General features: G+C 40.5%; 1 pseudogene; it reads right to left on the bottom strand.

Moving 5' to 3' along the window:
- Nucleotides 1-610: 610 nt before the first annotated feature.
- Nucleotides 611-14876, bottom strand: part of LOC101681633 — a 77941-nt pseudogene continuing 63675 nt past the window's right edge.

The raw sequence follows: 14876 nt of genomic DNA, 5'->3' as shown, positions 1-14876 counted from the left end.
TTAAGAATAGACAGCACTCTTAAGTCTCTAATGAGATATTTCCAGAGAGAGCTGAATTAGAAAAGAATTAGTACCTTTAAAGGCCACATTTGCTAAGAGATAGATGTGGGGAACTGCTGTTGTCAGCAATCTGGGGTATGGGTTTAGTCTTCAGGAAGAAATCAGATTAACTAGTTTGTACATTTTCAGCAAAAATATTGATAAAATAGTAAGAGTTTAATAGGAGAATGATATGGATTTTTCTTGGAGGCTGATCTACATTAGTGAAGTAGATGCTTAATATACATTTAATTGAGCATTTCCCAGAGTTTGTCTTATGACCCACTAGTGCTATGAGATGCTCCTTTACAAAGGGTTCTGTGGTCCATTTGGGAAGTAGTGATTTCTATTTCTATTAGAATCTTTAAAAAAATTAGTGATTTCTATTAGAAATAGTGATTTCTATTATGCCACTATTATCCCACCTCAGAAATTCATAATGTGTCTTAGCGTATTAAATGCTCTGATGAGTCCTGCTGTAAGGAAATCTATATAACTTTACCCAATGTTTCTCAAAGTTATCTGACTACAGATCCCAGGGGAATTTTCCATGGAATGCACTTTGAATGTGCTAACCTAAGTTAAGAATCATGATTTCATTGTGCACACCTTGACATTCTAGAATCTCGGGATTCTCGGGATTCTCAGGATTCCGAAAATACCTGATGTGAGAAAAATGGGGGCCAGAAACAGCAGCAAGAAGAAAAGAAAGTGGAGAGCTGACCTGAGAGTTAAGAAAACGAAAATGTCAGAACTTACCCATTGGCATCCTGGCTTCGGCACCTCTCCAGTCAAATGTCATTTCTTCTACCCTTGGCTATCCTTTCTAAGAAAAAGATGTCTTTCACCTTTGCCAAGTTACTTTCTTTATTTTCTTCATAAACCTCTTTACTCTCTGAGAGAACACTTATGTGTTCACTCATTTATTACTTCCGAGAGCAGGGACTTGCCCTTCATCTCTGTCCCCAGTGAAGAGAACACCTGGTATGAAGCAGATACCCGATAAGTGTTTCTTGAAAGAATGAATAAATGATAATGGTGTGATTCATTGAGATTCCCTTCAGTAGAGAAGGAGTAAATTTTTAGGAAGAAATGAAACAAGTTTAGTATTTAACATAATGAGCTTGAGAGGGATCATCAGATACAAGTATTTGTAGTAGCAAAGGAAGTGAGACCTTCCTATATGAGCTATGGACGGGAGGGGCAAGAATGCCAAGCACATCATCATGATCACCACCACCACCACCACCACAGCTAATATTTACTATTTGCTATTTGTCAGAAACTATTGTAAGCACATTCCGTGTGTGAATTCACTTAACCTTCACAATAACCCCTGGAGGTAGGTGCTGTTATTATTCTCATTTTACAGCTGAGTAAATCAAAGCTTGGGGTGGTTTAGGAAACCTTTCAAGGTCACAGAGCTAAGAAGTCATGGATTTGGATCCTTGCTATTCCCTTAGAAACAGCATCATTTAAGAATTGTATAACAAAAGAGGAACAAAAAGGTCACTGGAAGAAGGAGGCCAGAGACATCAGTGGACAGGAAAGCCTAAGAAGGAAAAGTTGATATTATCAAATTCTGCAAGGTGACATTTGAAAGTTTTAATTCTTTTTTTCAGAGCTCTTTCAGTGGTGTCATGTGGACAAGCCAGATGGCAGCGACTTGAAGAGTGACTAACCAGTGAGTACGTTGGTCTATTAGACTATTCTTTTGAGGACCTGCCTATAAAAGCTAGGACAGAGAGGAGGGAAATAACTAGAAGCTGACATGAAGCAGGGAGAGCGTTTTAAAAAATCTATAATGTGGTGGAGAGTCTGCTTATAGGCTCCCAAGAAGAAAACAGTGAAGACGAAGAGGACAAAATGACAGCAGAGGGTGAAGTCTTGGTTTTGAGAAAGCTGAGAAGAGATGGACCAAAGAACACAGATGGCAAAGAGATCATGGGCAGGGGTTGCACTGTAGGCTGCTGGACTCAAGTTAATTCAGATTATACATTTCTCATGGACTCAGTCTGTACTCATGTGTGTTTGTGAGAGTGTGTGTGTGTGTGTGTGTGTGTGTGTGTGTGTGTGTTTTTACAATAGTACTTAGCATTCTATGTATAGAAACAAAAAAGTCAGTAATGAGATTGAGCCAAAGCAGAGGGCAGGCGCAGAAGGACTGTGAGGATTCTGTCTGAAGTAATGTTAGGAAATCTCTGAGAGCAGAGAAGAAGACAAAGCTATGAAGAGGGTGGTGGTCAAGGAGAAGGGAGAAGAGGAGGCTTTGAAGGCCCCAGATGGAAGAGCAGTTACACAGGAATGAGGAGGGTGAGATAGCTGAGGCCTCAGGTGTGCTCATGCATTCCTGGGTGGAGGAATCCTGAGTCATGAAGGAGCCTGGAAGGTGTCTGTGAGAGTGGGAAGCTGGGGTGGAGTAGAGGTGAAGATTGTTGGTTTGAGGAAATGAGAAGTTCTGCGAGTGGGTTGATGGAAGTGCTCCTCACCCAACATACAATTGTGGAAGCTGTGCAGGATGACAGCAGGACTTGGAGTGGAGAAGAGAATGGCCTGGGGACAGTCTATTCCATGATTAGGGATGTGAACCTGGGAGCTGTGCAGATGACAGCCACAAGATGAGTGGAATGGCTGGATAACAGAAACTCTAAGGAAGATAGGTAGCTCCGTGAGAGAGTGACCTGGAGCTTGATGGTCTAGTCCCCCATTCTCACTCTTGCTTCAAATGAACTCTGACCTCTCTTGATTCTGCTAGTTTAGGAGACTCTGGGTGTATCTATCAAAACCAGTCTTAGGCTGATGTTCTGCCCCTCCCCCCACTCCCACCCCCAGCCTCCACCAGGGGTCTCTTTCTTTGAGAAGGGTGATGAATACAGCTTTTCCAGCACCAGTGTCTGAACAAGACTAACATTTTAAGCTCCTGTCAGCTCTGAACGAAGGGGTTGATGAGCTTGTCTTCTTGGTTAGACAGCAGACACCTGAAAGATGGGAAAATGAGTAACATTTGGCAGGGAGGTGCCAACAAGGAAGAGTCAGGTGCAGAACACCTACTTCTGGCCCGTTCCAATGATACAGTGTGAAAATACGGTTCTGACCCTGCAGCGTGCTGACATGGAATGCTGAGGCTTGTATAGATGCCCAGAAAAAGTTGGGGACACTTGACAAGTCGGTGACACATTATGCCATGACCATGCGCAGTGGTCCCTGAGCCATTCACTGTATCATCTAGGCCTGAGATGATCGCTCAGGGTCTTCTAGTTGTGGGATGAAGCAAAGACTTGTTTTCCTTATAAATACAATATTCATCTTGCATCTGCCTTTTCTCACACCTGTGTTAAGTATGGAACTACAACATTGTCTCTGCAGATGAGGTAGCACAGATAAAGAGGATGCAGAGATATTTGTAATTTCTTACTTCTTGCGTGTTTGTTTGCTGAGAGATATGAGGCTCTAGGCCAGTCTTACTCTTAGTTCTCCACCGATCGCTTTCTCTGCACAGAGATATCTGACCCGGTGTCCGGGGGCCTCTGTGTAGGCATTTGGACGATGCCATCTGCAGGAAGCCCAGAGCAGCAGTGTGCCAGTCCAGAGCTCCACCAGGTCTCTGGTGGACAAACTGCCCTCCGCTTTGGTCCCTGCTCCCAGACAGAAGTGGGGAGAAGCAAACCCAATGCTAGTGTTGGCACAGGTGCCGTGATGAGATCCAGCTTAATTTTAATGGCTTTAAGAAAGACAAAGAGACTGGAACGCAGAGGCTGGTGAGAAATGCTCTACCCAGAGACGGGAGGGGGAACCTCAGTTCTCCAAATGTTTCATTGTTATCCCTGTTATTTTAGCGGGTTATCACAAATCGGGAGTAGATAAACTGAGAGGTGGCAAAGCAAATACGTAACTTCACAGTGCCTAATTTTATTGGGTGGCAAAATTTGTTGGGCAGTGAAAAGTGCCTTGGGTGGTTTGAATGCTGTAGACATGTACTGTGAATGGTTTGGTCCAAGGTTTATCCCAGATGTGCAAACTGATAGCTCGTAGTGGGGCAACCATAAACACCTGCCCATTGAACACTTTTTGCTCTTTCAACTCTTAGAGATTCATCAGTTGATTTTGACTGGGGTCTCCTCTACCATTTTAGCTTATAAAACCTTCACAATGTAAAGAGCATTCTCTCTCTAACAAATGGGTCCACATCTCCACAGTTCCCTCCACTATAGACAAAACAGTTCCGATTTCAGTTCTCAAGCAAGAACAGGCCCTCATCATTGCTCTTACTGGGAAGGAATAGGAAAGAGAAATCAAAGGTTAAGGAGAGCTGAGGGGATGGGGGTGGGGGGTGGGGTGAGTGGGAGGTACTGGCTTCAGTCTCTTCTTTAAGACTCCTCCTGGTCCTGCTAGAATTCACTTGATGTTTGTCCGTTCAGAAGGCTTCGTATTTTTTTCCTATATGTATTCAGTTACAATGAAGACATTTTTCTCTTTCATATAATGTGGAACATTAAAAAATAATACTCTGGTGATGCACTGGGGAGGTTTGCTTTTCCTAGTGTGTGGTTCTTGGCCCAAAATGTATGATGGTTGGAAAAAAATCAACACAAGGCTGCTCTGTATAATATTATGTCTCTGGTAGAGAGTGGTTGGAGGGTTTCATGGAGCACAGATTCTAAAGGTAAAAACCTTTAACAAGTCACAACTCAGCGGCCGATGAAACCTTACATTCAAACCTTAGATAAATAAACTGAAAAATCTCCAAAGGAAAGCAGTGGCCAAGTGTTCACATTTGATTTGGATATTGCATTTAAATATTTTCCCAAGTTTAATATCTCCCCCTTCCTTTTTTTGTAAGGAACCAATCAAGCTAACAAACATGCATGTTGGAAATGCAAATATCTGATTTATGTAATATCTTACTATGAGGATTTTATGATCTCCCTTCAAAAACTACTTGTCGTTCTTTCATTTTCCCAAAGAGAATGGGAAGACTTTCCAGTAGAGCTTGCTAAGGACACTTGGAGCTAAACTTCTCTGCCGTTTATATTTAATGGTCTTCACTCACTCCATGTCTTGGATTTCTTTCCCCTTCCGCGACATCAGATATATTCAGAAAATTCCATAAAGCCCATCACTGGTGTGTAGTAAGGAAGGCTTACCAGGCATTTACCGTCATGTTTTAGAAAGTGACTGAGGTAGAAGTAACAGATTTCAGGGATACTCATGGCCCTTCATAATGCATTGCCTTCGTGTAAGGGCAGGAGTGTGTGGTGGGGAGCCTGCTTCACTTGATTCTGAGGCCAGATTAGTTCCATACATGATTACATTTGACTTCCTTAAGTGCTATCTCTGCAAAGACAGAGATTGATTTTGAGAAACCTGGGAGTCGTCCTGACTCCTCTCATTTTGTCATCATCTGTTAACATCCATTTATCTCCAAATACTGATTCATCTAAACTATTCTCTGCGCCCATATGCCCTTTGATCTCCCTACAGTGCCAGCGCTCCAGTTCAGATTGTCATCCAAAATTGATGACTTCTAAGCTTGCTTGGTTGCTTTGGCTTGCCCTCCTTTTCCAGTCTGTTCTGTCCTGTCACAGACAGGACAGTCTGATTGTGCACCCTCCCTGATGAAACACATGCTGGGATTTCTTTTCCCCAAGTGCCAAGGCTCACTGCTTCTATTCCCTTTCTTCCCTAACTCTTTCTTATTACTGAAGCTCCGCTCTGGGGACTGATTCTTTAGGAGGGCTTCCCTAAGCTCCTCCCTACCCACGGCACCACACAGGACTGACTGCCTGTGCTCTATGCCCCACTGCTGCTCTCAATCCCTCACCAGTGCTCTTCTCCTTTTTTAACATCCCCAGCCCTTAGCACCCAGTAGGGACTCAAACATGATTTACTTGTCACATGAATAAATGAATACATGACAGAGAAATTAGTGATTACTTTTTTCTTTTTTAAAAAGATTTTATTTATTTATTTAACAGAGAGAGAGAGAGAGAGAAAGAGAGAGATATCACAAGTAGGCAGAGAGGCAGGCAGAGAGAGAGAGAGGAGGAAGCAGGTTCCCTGCTGAGCAGAGAGCCTGATGCGAGGCTTGATCCCAGGACTCTGGGATTATGACCTGAGCTGAAGGCAGGGGCTTTAACCCACTGAGCCACCCAGGTACCCCAGTGATTACTTTTTATTTAGCCAAACAGAGGTTAAAAATAGCTTGTCTTTACTTAGCCCATTTTATCACATTTGCTCCCCACCTTAAAGGAAGTGAAACAACATATAAATTGAAGGCTCTCTGTATTTTTCCCTGATCCCTCTCTCTCTCAAGGTAAGAATTATTCTGAATTTGTTTTATCATATATTATCAGATACATACTAGACATGGATTGGTAAATAATACATTGTTTTGTGTATCTTCCAATTTTACATAACTGGTATTGCATGTGTCAGTTTCCAACTGTTCTCTTCAATCACTAGTATATTGAAGTGATTTGTAAATATTAATACATCACCCCCCCCAGTTCATTATTTTAATTGCTGTATCAAGTTGCATTATGTATATACCACATTTTATATTTATTAGACTATTGCAAATATTGCTGTGTGAACATCCTTCTCCATGTGTCCTGGATGAGTAGTTAGAAGAGCAATTACTAGGTTAAAGTATATTCAGTGTTTACTACACTATATATTGTCGAATTATCCTACTATGTTGTACCAGTGTATGCTTCTACCAGCAGTTTATGACATTATCTATGGCTCTACATCCTTGCTCACATTTACTGCTACCATAGTTTTAAATGATTTCAATATGATGAATTTGAAAAGCACCTCACTTTTTGTTTAATTCAAATATCTCAGGATGTCTGGGTGACTCAGTGGGTTAAAGCCTCTGCCTTTGGCTCAGGCCATGATCCCAGGGTTCTGGGATCTAGCACCGCATCGGGCTCTCTGCTCAGCAGGGAGCCTGCTTGTGATCTCTATCTGTCGAATGAATAAATAAAATCTTAAAAAAAAAAAATATATATATATATATATATATATATATATAATTCAAGTATCTCTTACTATTTCTGGTATTAAGCATCTTGTAATAGGCTTATTAATCATTCAGACTTTTCTGTAAATAGGTATCTTAGACAAATGAATAATAAAAAGTGAATAATCCAGTAGGTTAAATACCTGACCAAAACTGGGTACTGTTGAAAAGGAGGTATGGAAATTGTTAGGTAACTGCCAGTGTCTGTCATGGTAATCAGGGCATGTCTGTTTTGGAAGCTCACTTTATGCTGGTGGTCTCTGTGGGTCTTCCATGATTTGCTAGTTTCCCTGCTCTGAAGGGAAGAGGAGGGAGATAAAGACATACTCATGTCTATAAATCAAAATATCTTTAGTTAAAAAAAAAAGAAATAGGTAGGGGCGCCTGGGTGGCTCAGTTGTTAAGTGTCTGCCTTCAGCTCAGGTCATGATCCCAGGGTCCATCAAGCCCCACGTTGGGCTTCCTGCTCAGCAGGAAGCCTGCTTCTCCCTCTCCCACTCCCCCTGCTTGTGTTCCCTCTCTCGCTGTCTTTCTCTCTCTGTCAAATAAAATAAAATAAATAAAATAAAATAGAAAGTAAACCTAGTAAGAGAGAGGAGATGTTTGGGGAACAACAGAAAAATGACAAACCTATAGCTCTTGGCACAGTGCTAATTTTTTTTACCATCCATTCTGCCTCCCTGTTTCCTCTACTTCCATTTCTATCCTATAATCTCAGTCTTGGGTTCTTGGCTATGCAGTGAGGAACATAAATATTTCAGGGTTCATAAAAGGTCAGCATATGTCTGAACAAACAATGTCCAGCAGAAATACAATGTGAACCACATATGCAACCTTAAATGTTCTAATAGACACATTTTAAAAAGGAAAAAAAAGTAGAATTAATATATTTTATCCAAAATATAATCATTTCAACGTGTAATTACTATAAAAACCATCTAGATATTTTACATTGATCTTTTTTTAATAGTAAGTGCTCAAACATCAGTGTACATTTCACACTTAAAGCTCATTTCAGTTTATACTGGCCTCATTTCAAATGCTCAATAGTCACATGGCTAGTGCCCACATTATTAGACAGAATAGGTCTAAATCATTTGGAGAGCACTGCAGTTTGACCCAACATAAATACCCATTCTTCACCTCTGTTTTCTCCCCTCCCCATAACATACTGATATTCTGTGGTCTGCATGCTGATTATCTTTTCAAATCAAGACTGGAACAAGGAGATTAAGGAATCAGGATTATTCCGAGAGGATTGTGGAGCTGTATTTTTTTTTCCTCCTTCTCTCTAACACAGTGCGCCCTGGATTCATTGCCCATCAGTTACTTATTTTAACAATTCATAAAATCAGGGGTGCCTGGGTGGCTTAGTGGTTTAAGCCTCTGTCTTCAGCTCGGGTCATGATATCAGAGTCCTAGGATCAAGGCCCATATCTTTGCTCAGCAAGAGCCTGCTTCTCCCTCTCTGTCTGCCTCTCTGTCTACTTGTGATCTCTCTGTCTGTCAAATAAATAAATATAATCTTTGAAAAAACTTTCAGAAAAACCTAATATGGAGTCTGGGTGAGTCCCTGATTTCAGTTGCCCTCAGACCATATACATTCTGAAATGTCTAAGTATTAATGTTCATTCACTGAGAGACTTAAAAATGATTGATCTATAAAAAATAGTTACAGTTTCTGGGCGCCTGGGTGGCTCAGTGGGTTAAGCCGCTGCCTTCGGCTCAGGTCATGATCTCAGGGTCCTGGGATCGAGGCCCGCATCGGGCTCTCTGCTCAGCGGGGAGCCTGCTTCCCTCTCTCTCTCTCTCTGTCTGCCTCTCTGTCTACTTGTGATCTCTCTCTGTCAAATAAATAAATAAAATCTTTAAAAAAAAAAAATAGTTACAGTTTCTTGCAAGAATTCTAAAATGTAGCACTTGAAGGGATCATGATAATTATTTAATCTAACTCTGAGTGGTTAGGTGGTTTGCCAAAGGAGCCACAACCCAATAGTAGCAGACACATGTCTAGAACTTGGGTTCCTGGACTCCTAGACCAGTGGTTATTCTGTCTGCCATTCAACATGAATTTTGGTGACTGACAGAACTCTGAGACCCAGGGAACAGTGTTCCTCTTACCTCTCTAATCTCCTTCAGGGGCCATACAGCTTGATTTTTTCTTAGCACAAATGATTGAATGTAAATGTCACCCGGCCCTAAATAGAAAGAACAGGCCAGCACAGTATTCAGCAACTATGCCCAAAGCAGCATGTCTTTTGGTAGAGCTGAGTTAGGTGTGTAGCCAATCTCAAATCAAAGTGAGGACCACAAATTGTTGCTTTTCTTAAGATAAATATGCTCTTTTTTTCCTGCACACTACTACAATCTCTTTCTCTCAGCAGTAAAATATTTCTATATACAATATTGGCATTCTTTTTGATATGACAAGTGGTTGCTCAACCTGTGAGCCACACCCAATGTCCTGGTGTGGGGAGGAAAACCATCCAGCAATTTACCTTCAGTTTTTTGCTTTTGTTACAAACGTTGCTTTTCTCTGTTGGAGGAGCACCAAGCCCCTTACTTGTTTTACTTTGTAGTAAGGTGTGGATTTATTTAGGAAATTACCAACAGGAGCTTCCTGGGAGCTTTTCTTATCCTAGTTCAGCAGCCGAATATTAACTAATCCGAAAGTTACTTCTATGATAAATTCTCTCTTTTATATTGAAAATAATAAATAATTAAGCACACCTAGACACTATTTGTTTATTTTTCAACACACTTAGTGGACACGGGATCTTGAAAAGATGCAAATAATGCTCAGTCTACACCTGAGTTATTCTAAATCATGAAGCGGGGAAAGTGCACTTAAAGAGTTCAGACCTGAGCTGTGAAATGGATGTCTGTCTCACATACATGTATGAAATACACAGTCTGCAAGGTGTGAAATGTCTGTGTGGAAATACCTCAGAGAGTCACTGGGGAGGTTTTTGTGGCAGTACTCTTCCCTGCAGTGTGCCAGTGAAACGAATGGAAAAGGAGGCCTGGTACATTAAACCATAAAAGAGTCATTAACACTGTCCACTAGGCCAGATGTGTTTCAAAGATTGCTATGAAGATTTCTTCCAAAGAAGATTATCTGGTGATTGACTATTTGGCCACTTGAATAATTGGAAACACATTTCTTTGTGGGCATGGTTTCCTTTGGATTGGCCCACTTCGAATCCTAGGATCTTAGAATCCTCCAGTTGTTGATGGTGAGCAGAGGGACACAGATGTTTCATGACTTGAAAAAGGTCACTCCGTGAGTGAGTGGCAGGGCGCAGGGCCAAATGTTTTGATGACACTTCCTCAAACCAGAAGACCTTTACTTCGTTGCACTTTGTTTTATGAACTCATTCAGAGAGATGCTTTATGATGAAAATGACAAAAGAGAATGAATCAGATTCTTCTCCCTGGAAAAAACTATCTAAATACATACTGTTATTTCTTCTGTCTAGTCTTCATTGAATAAAACAGAATAGTCACTTAGAATTTATGTTAATTCTGGTTTTATGCTTTCCCATCTTAAAACATGGATAAGCCATTGGACTTACTGATGAGAAACCATTTCGGTCCCATTGCAGCCAGTCCAAGCTGAGGAAAACTAAATCTGAATGGAAGTGACAGGGTTAGTATTTCCTGACTCAGTTCCTATTTAAAAAAAAAAAAAAAAAAAAAGTGAGGCTTTATTCCTCTTAAATTTCTCCCAATGATTTCAAGAAGTCCCTTGAGCTTGTTACCATATGTGGTCATATAAACAATACTCCTGGCCATTAGGTGGGGTCTTCCATTTTCTCCCTACATACTTGGGTATGCTATTCTGGTACCTTGTAAGTACCCTTTAGTTCTCAACTTTTTGTCTTCTCACATCTGTCTATTACAGCGATGTTGAACTGCATGGACCCCATCTGATTCTCCATAATGCACTGGTCCTTTGGGACTTCTAATCAACTCCAAATGTAGACTGAACAGACTAGACAGACCATGTGACCTTTCCTGCTTTGCGTGTTGTGTTGGGTTTCCTAAATCCTGGTTTAGTGTCTTGCTGAAGTGAAGAAGAATTCTCAACCCTATCTCATGCTACACTGTCTGCATGATCGCGAAGCTGGTCTGCTTCATGCTGCCAGCATCACATAGTGATTTTAGTGAAATGGCGTATTTGCTCCTGATGTTGCCTTCTTTCAGAAGCATCATCACATGGAACTTGGGTACAAACCTCAGGTGGAGGAAAGAGCTAGAAGCCAGCATACATTCCAGTAGTGCTCACAAAATTGCCCTTGGTCCATACTGCATGAATCATATTTTCTCTCCTTAGGATATATTAGTTCATATGGAGTTCTTCATTTTCTCATACAAACATTGTCTTTGAGGCTCTACCCACCGTGCTCAGACAGGTGTGGATTTGTGTGACACACATGAATCCAGTCCCTTAGTTGAGGACATTTTTCTTCTACAACAACAAAAGAATGGATTCAGTATGTTTCTGATTTCTACCAGAGTTCAAGACACAGAGAGGCTTTTTATCATGGGGTTAATTTATTTTGGTTTGCAGTTATCCACAAAGCTTGCAGTCAATAAAGTATCATTCATAGCACAACATATGAGCCTTGGAAAAGTGTAGTCACTGGTGTGCTGGCAAATTATCGGCAACCAGCTCTCTGGAAGACAAAACCTCTGATTTGTAGCTTTTGTGGGTTTCATTAATGCAAATACCCCCTACCTATGCTGATTTTAAGCTACCAGCATAACATCACTGTGAGTAGAATTGGGAATTGATGTTCAGCAGCCCACTATTACATTTTCACCACAAAGACATAAGAACTATAAATGACCTCAAGGGCCAAGATACTAGTGAAACATAGTAAAATAATTAGGAAGTGATGAATTTTGAGTATTTATCTTTGCTTTAAATATAGTGTATTTATTTGTAAGTTTATTTAACATAACTTCTAATAATGGCTGTATTGAATAAGTGCTCACAAAATTCCTGAAAATTTAACAATCAGTTCTTACAAGCCAGCACACCCTGGCCCCAACCCTCCTCTGGGTGTAATATAATGAGGCAAGTCTAAAACTAATCTTCCAGAGCTGTGTAAGTTAGCAATGCAGATTGTTGTGAGGGTAGAATGAGTGCATATGAAATGAAAATGTCTAGTATAATGCATGGCACATCAATGCTCAGTATGTTCCAGGTATATCCAGAAGGATAGTCTTGAATGGTAGAAGAGGCAGGAATTAGTGTGGGTCTCTGAAGCAAATCAGAGCTTTCATCTGAATAATTCGGAGACTGTGTGCATATTATGTCCCGCTCAGGGTGGATCAAATCCTGTAGTTAGAGAGGAAAAAAGAGGAGAGAGAGAGAGACCAAATGACATCATTTCGCTTATGCTCCTCAAATGGTCCTCATTAAGTTGACTGCACAGACTATAAAGAGGGATTTTAAGAGCCCTGGAAAAGTTGAAGGCAGACAATCCCTTGTTCAGAGGATGAAATGGGGTAAACCATAACATATGTACCAAATAATATAGTCTTTGTTTTATGTAATAATTTATTTTCCTCCCTCCCCTCCCTCTACATGGAAGAGACCTAACTCGAGGTCAAGTCTCAGTACCCCTGCAAGCTGAAGAAAGAGCAGGCCTGATTTGATGGTTTCTCTGACAGGCACACGGCTGGAGCCCACTGCACGGTGGCAGCCTCGCCAGTTAAATTATGATGGCTGCTTTGATGAGAGGAGGTTTCATGCTTTATGAGGCTGATAGCATTCAGCGTATAAACCATTAAATTTGCATCTGGAAAAGCCCTGGTCAGGAAAAGGTAAAAAGGTCAAATTTTCATAATGGCTTTCAGAACCAAAATGGTATCTTTCCTGAGGGGCTGGCTGGAAAACATTCAGCTTTTTGTTGTAATAGAAGTCCTGCTTAATTGAAACTCAGTGAGATAAAAAGATCTTTGAACAGGAGTACTAAACTCATTGACAGATATTTTCCTACTAATTATTGAGACGAATGGCTAATCACTGTGTGCTGCTGTGAACGGAATGAGTCTCCACACTGAAACTTGTGGGGATCTATTCCCCTGAGTTAATAAATGTTGTCAAGATAATTGCCACATCTCTGGTGAACTTAGTGCAGTACACAACCAGACTTAAAGTCAGATTTTCCAGATTGTTTTAGATGGAGGCCCAGAATCTAGTTGGGATTTCAGAATTTCACTGAGCCAACAACAGCTTATTTTAAGACGATAAGTTTGCTACCTTAATAGTTTTTTATTGTTTCTCCCAAGTACAGTCAGTTCTGCTATAATGTGACATGTGCATGCCTAAAAACCATGCACGATGCAAAATTGTTCAACAGAAGCCATGGGGCCTTGACACCAAAGCATGAGAGCCATAAAGGCAAAATTGATGAATTAGTCCCTTTCAAAGTAAAAAACTTTTGATCCTGTTTAGAACATGGAAAAACAAGCTATGGACAGGGTAGTGAGGGAAATTTGCTATCTGCATAGCTGACAAAGGACTAGTATCTAGAATACAAAGAATCCTAAAATCTTAACAGTGAAAAAACAAGCCAATCCAATTCAAGAATAAGCAAAAAGCATGAAGACATGTTTTACTGAAATGTGTAAAAAGATGGCAAATAAGTCCAGTGCTGTTGGGAATGTGAAGTAGTACAGCTACTTTGGAAAACTGTTTGACAGTTTCTTACATTGAGCATACAACTTCCAAACAGTCCAGAATTTGCACTTCTGGGAATTTATTCCAGAGAAATCAAGACTTACATTCACACAAAAACTTTTACATGGATGCGTTGGCAATTTTATTTGTAATAGCCCCAGACGGGGAATAGCCCAGATGCTCTTCAATCCTGAGTAGTTGAACTGTGGCATAGCCATACCACAGAATTCTTCTCAGCAGTTAAACAACAACAACAACAACAATAACAATACAACAATGATACATGTAATAACTCTAATGGCTCTCTAGGAAATTATACTGTGTGAAAAATGCCAAACCTAGAAGGTTATACAGTGTAGATTCCATTTATAAACATCCTTGAAGTGTCAAAACTATAAAAATGAAGAGCAGTAGTTGCCAGGGGTTAAAGATGGAGAAGGGGGACCAAGAGGAATATAGGAGGAGCTTAATAAATGGCAACAGAGAGGATTCCTCCCTGTGGTGGTAGAATAATTCTATATCTTGACTATGTCAATAACAATATCTTGCTTGTGATATTGTACTATAGTTTGCAAGATGTTACCAGGGTAAAGGATACATTGTCTATGTCAGTATTATTTCTTAGAACTACATGTGAACCTACAATTATCTCAAAACAAGTAAGTTTAATTTACAAAATACCTATATTAAGTGAGAAATGGGGTGAGGATCACAGCACTCAAACATTTTCTCAATGACTTATTAAAAACGAAGAAGAACTTAATAAAACTGGTAGCACAGTTTTACACATGTTGTATGGTTAAGAAGTGTATAAATACCAAGCTAAATGTGGCATTGACGCAGACCTGAAGTTGGTTTGTGGAAGTGGTCTTTGCAAGGACTGCAGCTTGTTGGTTACTGTGTGAAGTGGAGGAAGGAAGCTTAGTTGACATGGGATTAAAAGTTGTAACACCAGATGTTATCAGTGTACCTGTCTCATTACACATGCGGTAAACTGAAGAAGTTGGTAGTCTTTAAAAACTGATACCTGTGCATGTGTATGTTTTGTAGATTCCTACTCATCTGGTTGTTAAGCTTAGGTGCAGTTGTCTATGTTTACCTGTTTCCTGCAGTCAAAAT

The sequence above is a fragment of the Mustela putorius genome, unplaced genomic scaffold, assembly GCF_011764305.1.
Source record: "Mustela putorius furo isolate JIRA1106 unplaced genomic scaffold, ASM1176430v1.1 tig00537350_pilon_pilon_pilon, whole genome shotgun sequence".
Taxonomy (NCBI): domain Eukaryota; kingdom Metazoa; phylum Chordata; class Mammalia; order Carnivora; family Mustelidae; genus Mustela; species Mustela putorius.
This window is presented reverse-complemented; position numbering and strand designations above follow the sequence as displayed.